At 36.6% G+C, this 13,926-nt stretch overlaps 5 non-coding genes across 5 annotated transcripts; all 5 read left to right on the forward strand.

Annotated features, from left to right (window-relative positions):
* The first annotated feature begins 2,907 nt into the window (after window positions 1–2,907).
* TRNAK-UUU (transfer RNA lysine (anticodon UUU)) lies at window positions 2,908–2,980 on the forward strand. The gene has a single exon. It is a non-coding gene; the product is annotated as a tRNA-Lys (tRNA).
* Window positions 2,981–5,620: 2,640 nt separating this feature from the next.
* TRNAK-UUU (transfer RNA lysine (anticodon UUU)) lies at window positions 5,621–5,693 on the forward strand. The gene has a single exon. It is a non-coding gene; the product is annotated as a tRNA-Lys (tRNA).
* A 3,310-nt stretch (window positions 5,694–9,003) lies between these two features.
* Window positions 9,004–9,076, forward strand: TRNAK-UUU (transfer RNA lysine (anticodon UUU)). Its single transcript has one exon. It is a non-coding gene; the product is annotated as a tRNA-Lys (tRNA).
* Window positions 9,077–11,026: 1,950 nt separating this feature from the next.
* On the forward strand, window positions 11,027–11,099 carry TRNAK-UUU (transfer RNA lysine (anticodon UUU)). The gene has a single exon. It is a non-coding gene; the product is annotated as a tRNA-Lys (tRNA).
* A 1,608-nt stretch (window positions 11,100–12,707) lies between these two features.
* TRNAK-UUU (transfer RNA lysine (anticodon UUU)) lies at window positions 12,708–12,780 on the forward strand. Its single transcript has one exon. It is a non-coding gene; the product is annotated as a tRNA-Lys (tRNA).
* Window positions 12,781–13,926: the final 1,146 nt, after the last annotated feature.

The raw sequence follows: 13,926 nt of genomic DNA on the forward strand, positions 1-13,926 counted from the left end.
ACCTTCAACCAAGAGACAAATTAAATGTATTTCATCAAGAGACACTAAATGTCAAGCTTTTCAGTTCATACTTTTAGTGATAGAGAGATTTTCCAACTTTAGTAATTGCACAGTAACTAGTAGTTGTCATCATTTGAAATAACTTGTTTTTTGTATTACGAACTTTCTGCATTTTTGCAACCTATCACAGAAGTGCCTGGATAGCTCAGTCGGTAGAGCATCAGACTTTTAATCTGAGGGTCCTGGGTTCAAGTCCCTGTTTGGGTGAGTGTCTTTTAAGCAATGTGTCATTTTGTGAAATGGAACATAGTGCAGAGTGGGAAAATCACAAACTGTTTAAGAATCTACACCTTCAACCAAGAGGCAAATTAAATGTATTTCATCAATAGACACTAAATGTCAAGCTTTTCAGATCATACTTTTAGTGATAGAGAGATTTTCCTACTTTAGTAATTGCACAGTAGTTGTCACCATTTTAATTGACTTGTTTTTAGTATTACGAACTTTCTGTAGGTTTGCGACAGACTACAGAAAAGCCTGGAGTCGGTAAAACATCAGAACTTTAATCTGAGTGACCAGGGTTCAAGTCACTGTTCAGGCGAGTGTCTTTTAAGCAATGTGTCGTTTTTGTGAAATGGAACATAGTGCAGAGTGGGATAATCACAATCTGTTTAAGAATCTACACCTTCAACCAAGAGGCAAATTAAATGTATTTCATCAATAGACACTAAATGTCAAGCTATTCAGATCATACTTTTAGTGATAGAGAGATTTTCCTACTTTAGTAATTGCACAGTAGTTGTCACCATTTGAATTTACTTGTTTTTAGTATTACGAACTTTCTGTAGGTTTGCGACTGACTCCAGAAGAGCCTGGAGTCGGTAAAACATCAGAACTTTAATCTGAGGGTCCAGGTTTCAAGTCCCTGTTCGGGCGAGTGTCTTTTAAGCAATGTGTCATTTTTGTGAAATGGAACATAGTGCAGAGTGGGAAAATCACAAACTGTTTAAGAATGTACACCTTCAACCAAGAGGCAAATTAAATGTATTTCATCAAGAGACACTAAATGTCAAGCTTTTCAGTTCATACTTTTAGTGATAGAGAGATTTTCCTACTTTAGTAATTGCACAGTAGTTGTCACCATTTGAATTTACTTGTTTTTAGTATTACGAACTTTCTATAGGTTTGCGACAGACTCCAGAAGTGCCTGGAGTCGGTAAAACATCAGAACTTTAATCTGAGGGTCCAAGGTTCAAGTCCCTGTTCAGGCGAGTGTCTTTTAAGCAATGTGTCGTTTTTGTGAAATTGAACATAGTGCAGAGTGGGAAAATCACAAACTGTTTAAGAATGTACACCTTCAACCAAGAGGCAAATTAAATGTATTTCATCAAGAGACACTAAATGTCAAGCTTTTCAGTTCATACTTTTAGTGATAGAGAGATTTTCCTACTTTAGTAATTGCACAGTAACTAGTAGTTGTCATCATTTGAAATGACTTGTTTTTTGTATTACGAAGTTTCTGTAGGTTTGCGACAGACTCCAGAATAGCCTGGAGTCGGTAAAACATCAGAACTTTAATCTGAGGGTCCAGGGTTCAAGTCCCTGTTCGGGTGAGTGTCTTTTAAGCAATGTGTAGTTTTTGTGAAATGGAACATAGTGCAGAGAGGGAAAATCACAAACTGTTTAAGAATCTACACCTTCAACCAAGAGGCAAATTAAATGTATTTCATCAATAGACACTAAATGTCAAGCTATTCAGATCATACTTTTAGTGATAGAGAGATTTTCCTTCTTTAGTAATTGCACAGTAGTTGTCACCATTTGAATTTACTTGTTTTTAGTATTACGAACTTTCTGTAGGTTTGCGACTGACTCCAGAAGAGGCTGGAGTCGGTAAAACATCAGAACTTTAATCTGAGGGTCCAGGTTTCAAGTCCCTGTTCGGGCAAGTGTCTTTTAAGCAATGTGTCATTTTTGTGAAATGGATCATAGTGCAGAGTGGGAAAATCACAAACTGTTTAAGAATGTACACCTTCAACCAAGAGGCAAATTAAATGTATTTCATCAAGATACACTAAATGTCAAGCTTTTCAGTTCATACTTTTAGTGATAGAGAGATTTTCCACCTTTAGTAATTGCACAGTAACTAGTAGTTGTCATCATTTGAAATGACTTGTTTTTTGTATTACGAACTTTCTGCATTTTTGCGACCTATTACAGAAGAGTCTGGGTAGCTCAGTCGGTAGAGCATCAGACTTTAAATCTGATGGTCCAGGGTTCATGTCCCTGTTCAGGCGAGTGTCTTTTAAGCAATGTGTCATTTTGTGAAATGGAACATAGTGCAGAGTGGGAAAATCACAAACTGTTTAAGAATGTACACCTTCAACCAAGAGGCAAATTAAATGTATTTCATCAATAGACACTAAATGTCAAGCTATTCAGATCATACTTTTAGTGATAGAGAGATTTTCCTACTTTAGTAATTGCACAGTAGTTGTCACCATTTGAATTTACTTGTTTTTAGTATAACGAAGTTTTTGTAGGTTTGCGACAGACTCCAGAATAGCCTGGTGTCGGTAAAACATCAGAACTTTAATCTGAGGGTCCAGGGTTCAAGTCCCTGTTCGGGCAAGTGTCTTTTAAGCAATGTGTAGTTTTTGTGAAATGGATCATAGTGCAGAGTGGGAATATCACAAACTGTTTAAGAATGTACACCTTCAACCAAGAGGCAAATTAAATGTATTTCATCAAGATACACTAAATGTCAAGCTTTTCAGTTCATACTTTTAGTGATAGAGAGATTTTCCAACTTTAGTAATTGCACAGTAACTAGTAGTTGTCATCATTTGAAATAACTTGTTTTTTGTATTACGAACTTTCTGCATTTTTGCAACCTATCACAGAAGTGCCTGGATAGCTCAGTTGGTAGAGCATCAGACTTTTAATCTGAGGGTCCTGGGTTCAAGTCCCTGTTTGGGCGAGTGTCTTTTAAGCAATGTGTCATTTTGTGAAATGGAACATAGTGCAGAGTGGGAAAATCACAAACTGTTTAAGAATCTACACCTTCAACCAAGAGGCAAATTAAATGTATTTCATCAATAGACACTAAATGTCAAGCTTTTCAGATCATACTTTTAGTGATAGAGAGATTTTCCTACTTTAGTAATTGCACAGTAGTTGTCACCATTTTAATTGACTTGTTTTTAGTATTATGAACTTTCTGTAGGTTTGCAACAGACTACAGAAAAGCCTGGAGTCGGTAAAACATCAGAACTTTAATCTGAGGGACCAGGGTTCAAGTCACTGTTCAGGCGAGTGTCTTTTAAGCAATGTGTCGTTTTTGTGAAATGGAACATAGTGCAGAGTGGGAAAATCACAATCTGTTTAAGAATCTACACCTTCAACCAAGAGGCAAATTAAATGTATTTCATCAATAGACACTAAATGTCAAGCTATTCAGATCATACTTTTAGTGATAGAGAGATTTTCCTACTTTAGTAATTGCACAGTAGTTGTCACCATTTGAATTTACTTGTTTTTAGTATTACGAACTTTCTGTAGGTTTGCGACTGACTCCAGAAGAGCCTGGAGTCGGTAAAACATCAGAACTTTAATCTGAGGGTCCAGGTTTCAAGTCCCTGTTCGGGCGAGTGTCTTTTAAGCAATGTGTCATTTTTGTGAAATGGAACATAGTGCAGAGTGGGAAAATCACAAACTGTTTAAGAATGTACACCTTCAACCAAGAGGCAAATTAAATGTATTTCATCAAGAGACACTAAATGTCAAGCTTTTCAGTTCATACTTTTAGTGATAGAGAGATTTTCCTACTTTAGTAATTGCACAGTAGTTGTCACCATTTGAATTTACTTGTTTTTAGTATTACGAACTTTCTATAGGTTTGCGACAGACTCCAGAAGTGCCTGGAGTCGGTAAAACATCAGAACTTTAATCTGAGGGTCCAGGGTTCAAGTCCCTGTTCAGGCGAGTGTCTTTTAAGCAATGTGTCGTTTTTGTGAAATTGAACATAGTGCAGAGTGGGAAAATCACAAACTGTTTAAGAATGTACACCTTCAACCAAGAGGCAAATTAAATGTATTTCATCAAGAGACACTAAATGTCAAGCTTTTCAGTTCATACTTTTAGTGATAGAGAGATTTTCCTACTTTAGTAATTGCACAGTAACTAGTAGTTGTCATCATTTGAAATTACTTGTTTTTTGTATTACGAAGTTTCTGTAGGTTTGCGACAGACTCCAGAATAGCCTGGAGTCGGTAAAACATCAGAACTTTAATCTGAGGGTCCAGGGTCCAAGTCCCTGTTCGGGTGAGTGTCTTTTAAGCAATGTGTAGTTTTTGTGAAATGGAACATAGTGCAGAGAGGGAAAATCACAAACTGTTTAAGAATCTACACCTTCAACCAAGAGGCAAATTAAATGTATTTCATCAATAGACACTAAATGTCAAGCTATTCAGATCATACTTTTAGTGATAGAGAGATTTTCCTTCTTTAGTAATTGCACAGTAGTTGTCACCATTTGAATTTACTTGTTTTTAGTATAACGAAGTTTCTGTAGGTTTGCGACAGACTCCAGAATAGCCTGGTGTCGGTAAAACATCAGAACTTTAATCTGAGGGTCCAGGGTTCAAGTCCCTGTTCGGGTGAGTGTCTTTTAAGCAATGTGTAGTTTTTGTGAAATGGATCATAGTGCAGAGTGGGAAAATCACAAACTGTTTAAGAATGTACACCTTCAACCAAGAGGCAAATTAAATGTATTTCATCAAGATACACTAAATGTCAAGCTTTTCAGTTCATACTTTTAGTGATAGAGAGATTTTCCAACTTTAGTAATTGCACAGTAACTAGTAGTTGTCATCATTTGAAATGACTTGTTTTTTGTATTACGAACTTTCTGCATTTTTGCGACCTATTACAGAAGAGTCTGGATAGCTCAGTCGGTTGAGCATCAGACTTTAAATCTGATGGTCCAGGGTTCATGTCCCTGTTCAGGCGAGTGTCTTTTAAGCAATGTGTCATTTTGTGAAATGGAACATAGTGCAGAGTGGGAAAATCACAAACTGTTTAAGAATGTACACCTTCAACCAAGAGGCAAATTAAATGTATTTCATCAATAGACACTAAATGTCAAGCTATTCAGATCATACTTTTAGTGATAGAGAGATTTTCCTACTTTAGTAATTGCACAGTAGTTGTCACCATTTGAATTTACTTGTTTTTAGTATAACGAAGTTTCTGTAGGTTTGCGACAGACTCCAGAATAGCCTGGAGTCGGTAAAACATCAGAACTTTAATCTGAGGGTCCAGGGTTCAAGTCCCTGTTCGGGTGAGTGTCTTTTAAGCAATGTGTAGTTTTTGTGAAATGGATCATAGTGCAGAGTGGGAAAATCACAAACTGTTTAAGAATGTACACCTTCAACCAAGAGACAAATTAAATGTATTTCATCAAGAGACACTAAATGTCAAGCTTTTCAGTTCATACTTTTAGTGATAGAGAGATTTTCCAACTTTAGTAATTGCACAGTAACTAGTAGTTGTCATCATTTGAAATAACTTGTTTTTTGTATTACGAACTTTCTGCATTTTTGCAACCTATCACAGAAGTGCCTGGATAGCTCAGTCGGTAGAGCATCAGACTTTTAATCTGAGGGTCCTGGGTTCAAGTCCCTGTTTGGGCGAGTGTCTTTTAAGCAATGTGTCATTTTGTGAAATGGAACATAGTGCAGAGTGGGAAAATCACAAACTGTTTAAGAATCTACACCTTCAACCAAGAGGCAAATTAAATGTATTTCATCAATAGACACTAAATGTCAAGCTTTTAAGAGCATACTTTTAGTGATAGAGAGATTTTCCTACTTTAGTAATTGCACAGTAGTTGTCACCATTTTAATTGACTTGTTTTTAGTATTACGAACTTTCTGTAGGTTTGCGACAGACTACAGAAAAGCCTGGAGTCGGTAAAACATCAGAACTTTAATCTGAGGGACCAGGGTTCAAGTCCCTGTTCAGGCGAGTGTCTTTTAAGCAATGTGTCGTTTTTGTGAAATGGAACATAGTGCAGAGTGGGAAAATCACAATCTGTTTAAGAATCTACACCTTCAACCAAGAGGCAAATTAAATGTATTTCATCAATAGACACTAAATGTCAAGCTATTCAGATCATACTTTTAGTGATAGAGAGATTTTCCTACTTTAGTAATTGCACAGTAGTTGTCACCATTTGAATTTACTTGTTTTTAGTATTACGAACTTTCTGTAGGTTTGCGAATGACTCCAGAAGAGCCTGGAGTCGGTAAAACATCAGAACTTTAATCTGAGGGTCCAGGTTTCAAGTCCCTGTTCGGGCGAGTGTCTTTTAAGCAATGTGTCATTTTTGTGAAATGGAACATAGTGCAGAGTGGGAAAATCACAAACTGTTTAAGAGTCTACACCTTCAACCAAGAGGCAAATTAAATGTATTTCATCAATAGACACTAAATGTCAAGCTATTCAGATCATACTTTTAGTGATAGAGAGATTTTCCTACTTTAGTAATTGCACAGTAGTTGTCACCATTTGAATTTACTTGTTTTTAGTATTACGAACTTTCTGTAGGTTTGCGACTGACTCCAGAAGAGCCTGGAGTCGGTAAAACATCAGAACTTTAATCTGAGGGTCCAGGTTTCAAGTCCCTGTTCGGGCGAGTGTCTTTTAAGCAATGTGTCATTTTTGTGAAATGGAACATAGTGCAGAGTGGGAAAATCACAAACTGTTTAAGAATGTACACCTTCAACCAAGAGGCAAATTAAATGTATTTCATCAAGAGACACTAAATGTCAAGCTTTTCAGTTCATACTTTTAGTGATAGAGAGATTTTCCTACTTTAGTAATTGCACAGTAGTTGTCACCATTTGAATTTACTTGTTTTTAATATTACGAACTTTCTATAGGTTTGCGACAGACTCCAGAAGTGCCTGGAGTCGGTAAAACATCAGAACTTTAATCTGAGGGTCCAGGGTTCAAGTCCCTGTTCAGGCGAGTGTCTTTTAAGCAATGTGTCGTTTTTGTGAAATTGAACATAGTGCAGAGTGGGAAAATCACAAACTGTTTAAGAATGTACACCTTCAACCAAGAGGCAAATTAAATGTATTTCATCAATAGACACTAAATGTCAAGCTTTTCAGTTCATACTTTTAGTGATAGAGAGATTTTCCTACTTTAGTAATTGCACAGTAACTAGTAGTTGTCATCATTTGAAATGACTTGTTTTTTGTATTACGAAGTTTCTGTAGGTTTGCGACAGACTCCAGAATAGCCTGGAGTCGGTAAAACATCAGAACTTTAATCTGAGGGTCCAGGGTCCAAGTCCCTGTTCGGGTGAGTGTCTTTTAAGCAATGTGTAGTTTTTGTGAAATGGAACATAGTGCAGAGAGGGAAAATCACAAACTGTTTAAGAATCTACACCTTCAACCAAGAGGCAAATTAAATGTATTTCATCAATAGACACTAAATGTCAAGCTATTCAGATCATACTTTTAGTGATAGAGAGATTTTCCTTCTTTAGTAATTGCACAGTAGTTGTCACCATTTGAATTTACTTGTTTTTAGTATTACGAACTTTCTGTAGGTTTGCGACTGACTCCAGAAGAGGCTGGAGTCGGTAAAACATCAGAACTTTAATCTGAGGGTCCAGGTTTCAAGTCCCTGTTCGGGCAAGTGTCTTTTAAGCAATGTGTCATTTTTGTGAAATGGATCATAGTGCAGAGTGGGAAAATCACAAACTGTTTAAGAATGTACACCTTCAACCAAGAGGCAAATTAAATGTATTTCATCAAGATACACTAAATGTCAAGCTTTTCAGTTCATACTTTTAGTGATAGAGAGATTTTCCAACTTTAGTAATTGCACAGTAACTAGTAGTTGTCATCATTTGAAATGACTTGTTTTTTGTATTACGAACTTTCTGCATTTTTGCGACCTATTACAGAAGAGTCTGGATAGCTCAGTCGGTAGAGCATCAGACTTTAAATCTGATGGTCCAGGGTTCATGTCCCTGTTCAGGCGAGTGTCTTTTAAGCAATGTGTTATTTTGTGAAATGGAACATAGTGCAGAGTGGGAAAATCACAAACTGTTTAAGAATGTACACCTTCAACCAAGAGGCAAATTAAATGTATTTCATCAATAGACACTAAATGTCAAGCTATTCAGATCATACTTTTAGTGATAGAGAGATTTTCCTACTTTAGTAATTGCACAGTAGTTGTCACCATTTGAATTTACTTGTTTTTAGTATAACGACGTTTCTGTAGGTTTGCAACAGACTCCAGAATAGCCTGGAGTCGGTAAAACATCAGAACTTTAATCTGAGGGTCCAGGGTTCAAGTCCCTGTTCGGGTGAGTGTCTTTTAAGCAATGTGTAGTTTTTGTGAAATGGAACATAGTGCAGAGAGGGAAAATCACAAACTGTTTAAGAATCTACACCTTCAACCAAGAGGCAAATTAAATGTATTTCATCAATAGACACTAAATGTCAAGCTATTCAGATCATACTTTTAGTGATAGAGAGATTTTCCTACTTTAGTAATTGCACAGTAGTTGTCACCATTTGAATTTACTTGGTTTTAGTTTTACGAACTTACTATAGGTTTGCGACAGACTCCAGAAGAGCCTGGAGTCGGTAAAACATCAGAACTTTAATCTGAGGGTCCAGGTTTCAAGTCCCTGTTCGGGCGAGTGTCTTTTAAGCAATATGTCATTTTTGTGAAATGGATCATAGTGCAGAGTGGGAAAATCACAAACTGTTTAAGAATGTACACCTTCAACCAAGAGACAAATTAAATGTATTTCATCAAGAGACACTAAATGTCAAGCTTTTCAGTTCATACTTTTAGTGATAGAGAGATTTTCCAACTTTAGTAATTGCACAGTAACTAGTAGTTGTCATCATTTGAAATAACTTGTTTTTTGTATTACGAACTTTCTGCATTTATGCAACCTATCACAGAAGTGCCTGGATAGCTCAGTCGGTAGAGCATCAGACTTTTAATCTGAGGGTCCTGGGTTCAAGTCCCTGTTCGGGCGAGTGTCTTTTAAGCAATGTGTCATTTTGTGAAATGGAACATAGTGCAGAGTGGGAAAATCACAAACTGTTTAAGAATCTACACCTTCAACCAAGAGGCAAATTAAATGTATTTCATCAATAGACACTAAATGTCAAGCTTTTCAGATCATACTTTTAGTGATAGAGAGATTTTCCTACTTTAGTAATTGCACAGTAGTTGTCACCATTTTAATTGACTTGTTTTTAGTATTACGAACTTTCTGTAGGTTTGCGACAGACTACAGAAAAGCCTGGAGTCGGTAAAACATCAGAACTTTAATCTGAGGGACCAGGGTTCAAGTCCCTGTTCAGGCGAGTGTCTTTTAAGCAATGTGTCGTTTTTGTGAAATGGAACATAGTGCAGAGTGGGAAAATCACAAACTGTTTAAGAATCTACACCTTCAACCAAGAGGCAAATCAAATGTATTTCATCAATAGACACTAAATGTCAAGCTATTCAGATCATACTTTTAGTGATAGAGAGATTTTCCTACTTTAGTAATTGCACAGTAGTTGTCACCATTTGAATTTACTTGTTTTTAGTATTACAAACTTTCTGTAGGTTTGCGACTGACTCCAGAAGAGCCTGGAGTCGGTAAAACATCAGAACTTTAATCTGAGGGTCCAGGTTTCAAGTCCCTGTTCGGGCGAGTGTCTTTTAAGCAATGTGTCATTTTTGTGAAATGGAACATAGTGCAGAGTGGGAAAATCACAAACTGTTTAAGAATGTACACCTTCAACCAAGAGGCAAATTAAATGTAATTCATCATTAGACACTAAATGTCAAGCTTTTCAGATCATACTTTTAGTGATAGAGAGATTTTCCTACTTTAGTAATTGCACAGTAGTTGTCACCATTTTAATTGACTTGTTTTTAGTATTACGAACTTTCTGTAGGTTTGCGACAGACTACAGAAAAGCCTGGAGTCGGTAAAACATCAGAACTTTAATCTGAGGGACCAGGGTTCAAGTCCCTGTTCAGGCGAGTGTCTTTTAAGCAATGTGTCGTTTTTGTGAAATGGAACATAGTGCAGAGTGGGAAAATCACAAACTGTTTAAGAATGTACACCTTCAACCAAGAGGCAAATTAAATGTATTTCATCAATAGACACTAAATGTCAAGCTATTCAGATCATACTTTTAGTGATAGAGAGATTTTCCTACTTTAGTAATTGCACAGTAGTTGTCACCATTTGAATTTACTTGTTTTTAGTATAACGAAGTTTCTGTAGGTTTGCGACAGACTCCAGAATAGCCTGGAGTCGGTAAAACATCAGAACTTTAATCTGAGGGTCCAGGGTCCAAGTCCCTGTTCGGGTGAGTGTCTTTTAAGCAATGTGTAGTTTTTGTGAAATGGAACATAGTGCAGAGAGGGAAAATCACAAACTGTTTAAGAATCTACACCTTAAACCAAGAGGCAAATTAAATGTATTTCATCAATAGACACTAAATGTCAAGCTATTCAGATCATACTTTTAGTGATAGAGAGATTTTCCTACTTTAGTAATTGCACAGTAGTTTTCACCATTTGAATTTACTTATTTTTAGTATTACGAACTTTCTGTAGGTTTACGACTGACTCCAGAAGAGCCTGGAGTCGGTAAAACATCAGAACTTTAATCTGAGGGTCCAGGTTTCAAGTCCCTGTTCGGGTGAGTGTCTTTTAAGCAATGTGTCATTTTTGTGAAATGGATCATAGTGCAGAGTGGGAAAATCACAAACTGTTTAAGAATGTACACCTTCAACCAAGAGACAAATTAAATGTATTTCATCAAGAGACACTAAATGTCAAGCTTTTCAGTTCATACTTTTAGTGATAGAGAGATTTTCCAACTTTAGTAATTGCACAGTAACTAGTAGTTGTCATCATTTGAAATAACTTGTTTTTTGTATTACGAACTTTCTGCATTTTTGCGACCTATCACAGAAGTGCCTGGATAGCTCAGTCGGTAGAGCATCAGACTTTTAATCTGAGGGTCCTGGGTTCAAGTCCCTGTTCGGGCGAGTGTCTTTTAAGCAATGTGTCATTTTGTGAAATGGAACATAGTGCAGAGTGGGAAAATCACAAACTGTTTAAGAATCAAGAGGCAAATTAAATGTATTTCATCAATAGACACTAAATGTCGAGCTTTTCAGATCATACTTTTAGTGATAGAGAGATTTTCCTACTTTAGTAATTGCACAGTAGTTGTCACCATTTGAATTGACTTGTTTTTAGTATTACGAACTTTCTGTACGTTTGCGACAGACTACAGAAAAGCCTGGAGTCGGTAAAACATCAGAACTTTAATCTGAGGGTCCGGGGTTCAAGTCCCTGTTCAGGCGAGTGTCTTTTAAGCAATGAGTCGTTTTTGTGAAATGGAACATAGTGCAGAGTGGGAAAATCACAAACTGTTTAAGAATCTACACCTTCAACCAAGAGGCAAATTAAATGTATTTCATCAATAGACACTAAATGTCAAGCTATTCATATCATACTTTTAGTGATAGAGAGATTTTCCTACTTTAGTAATTGCACAGTAGTTGTCACCATTTGAATTTACTTGTTTTGAGTATTACGAACTTTCTGTAGGTTTGCGACTGACTCCAGAAGAGCCTGGAGTCGGTAAAACATCAGAAATTTAATCTGAGGGTCCAGGTTTCAAGTCCCTATACGGGCGAGTGTCTTTTAAGCAATGTATCATTTTTGTGAAATGGAACATAGTGCAGAGTGGGAAAATCACAAACTGTTTAAGAATGTACACCTTCAACCAAGAGGCAAATTAAATGTATTTCATCAATAGACAATAAATGTCAAGCTATTCAGATCATACTTTTAGTGATAGAGAGATTTTCCTACTTTAGTAATTGCACAGTAGTTGTCACCATTTGAATTTACTTGTTTTTAGTATTACGAACTTTCTGCATTTTTGCGACCTCTCACAGAAGAGCCTGGAAAGCTCAGTCGGTAGAGCATCATTCTTTTAAACTGAGGGTCCAGGGTTCAAGTCCCTGTTCGGATGAGTGTCTTTTAAGCAATGTGTCATTTTGTGAAATGGAACATAGTGCAGAGTGGGAAAATCACAAACTGTTTAAGAATGTACACCTTCAACCAAGAGGCAAATTAAATGTATTTCATCAATAGACACTAAATGTCAAGCTATTCAGATCATACTTTTAGTGATAGAGAGATTTTCCTACTTTAGTAATTGCACAGTAGTTGTCACCATTTGAATTTACTTGTTTTTAGTATAACGAAGTTTCTGTAGGTTTGCGACAGACTCCAGAATAGCCTGGAGTCGGTAAAACATCAGAACTTTAATCTGAGGGTCCAGGGTTCAAGTCCCTGTTCGGGTGAGTGTCTTTTAAGCAATGTGTAGTTTTTGTGAAATGGATCATAGTGCAGAGTGGGAAAATCACAAACTGTTTAAGAATGTACACCTTCAACCAAGAGACAAATTAAATGTATTTCATCAAGAGACACTAAATGTCAAGCTTTTCAGTTCATACTTTTAGTGATAGAGAGATTTTCCAACTTTAGTAATTGCACAGTAACTAGTAGTTGTCATCATTTGAAATAACTTGTTTTTTGTATTACGAACTTTCTGCATTTTTGCGACCTATCACAGAAGTGCCTGGATAGCTCAGTCGGTAGAGCATCAGACTTTTAATCTGAGGGTCCTGGGTTCAAGTCCCTGTTCGGGCGAGTGTCTTTTAAGCAATGTGTCATTTTGTGAAATGGAACATAGTGCAGAGTGGGAAAATCACAAACTGTTTAAGAATCAAGAGGCAAATTAAATGTATTTCATCAATAGACACTAAATGTCGAGCTTTTCAGATCATACTTTTAGTGATAGAGAGATTTTCCTACTTTAGTAATTGCACAGTAGTTGTCACCATTTGAATTGACTTGTTTTTAGTATTACGAACTTTCTGTACGTTTGCGACAGACTACAGAAAAGCCTGGAGTCGGTAAAACATCAGAACTTTAATCTGAGGGTCCGGGGTTCAAGTCCCTGTTCAGGCGAGTGTCTTTTAAGCAATGAGTCGTTTTTGTGAAATGGAACATAGTGCAGAGTGGGAAAATCACAAACTGTTTAAGAATCTACACCTTCAACCAAGAGGCAAATTAAATGTATTTCATCAATAGACACTAAATGTCAAGCTATTCATATCATACTTTTAGTGATAGAGAGATTTTCCTACTTTAGTAATTGCACAGTAGTTGTCACCATTTGAATTTACTTGTTTTGAGTATTACGAACTTTCTGTAGGTTTGCGACTGACTCCAGAAGAGCCTGGAGTCGGTAAAACATCAGAAATTTAATCTGAGGGTCCAGGTTTCAAGTCCCTATACGGGCGAGTGTCTTTTAAGCAATGTATCATTTTTGTGAAATGGAACATAGTGCAGAGTGGGAAAATCACAAACTGTTTAAGAATGTACACCTTCAACCAAGAGGCAAATTAAATGTATTTCATCAATAGACAATAAATGTCAAGCTATTCAGATCATACTTTTAGTGATAGAGAGATTTTCCTACTTTAGTAATTGCACAGTAGTTGTCACCATTTGAATTTACTTGTTTTTAGTATTACGAACTTTCTGCATTTTTGCGACCTCTCACAGAAGAGCCTGGAAAGCTCAGTCGGTAGAGCATCATTCTTTTAAACTGAGGGTCCAGGGTTCAAGTCCCTGTTCGGATGAGTGTCTTTTAAGCAATGTGTCATTTTGTGAAATGGAACATAGTGCAGAGTGGGAAAATCACAAACTGTTTAAGAATGTACACCTTCAACCAAGAGGCAAATTAAATGTATTTCATCAATAGACACTAAATGTCAAGCTATTCAGATC

This window comes from Taudactylus pleione, unplaced genomic scaffold (genome assembly GCF_031769625.1).
Source record: "Taudactylus pleione unplaced genomic scaffold, aTauple2 ptg000454l, whole genome shotgun sequence".
Lineage (NCBI taxonomy): Eukaryota > Metazoa > Chordata > Amphibia > Anura > Myobatrachidae > Taudactylus > Taudactylus pleione.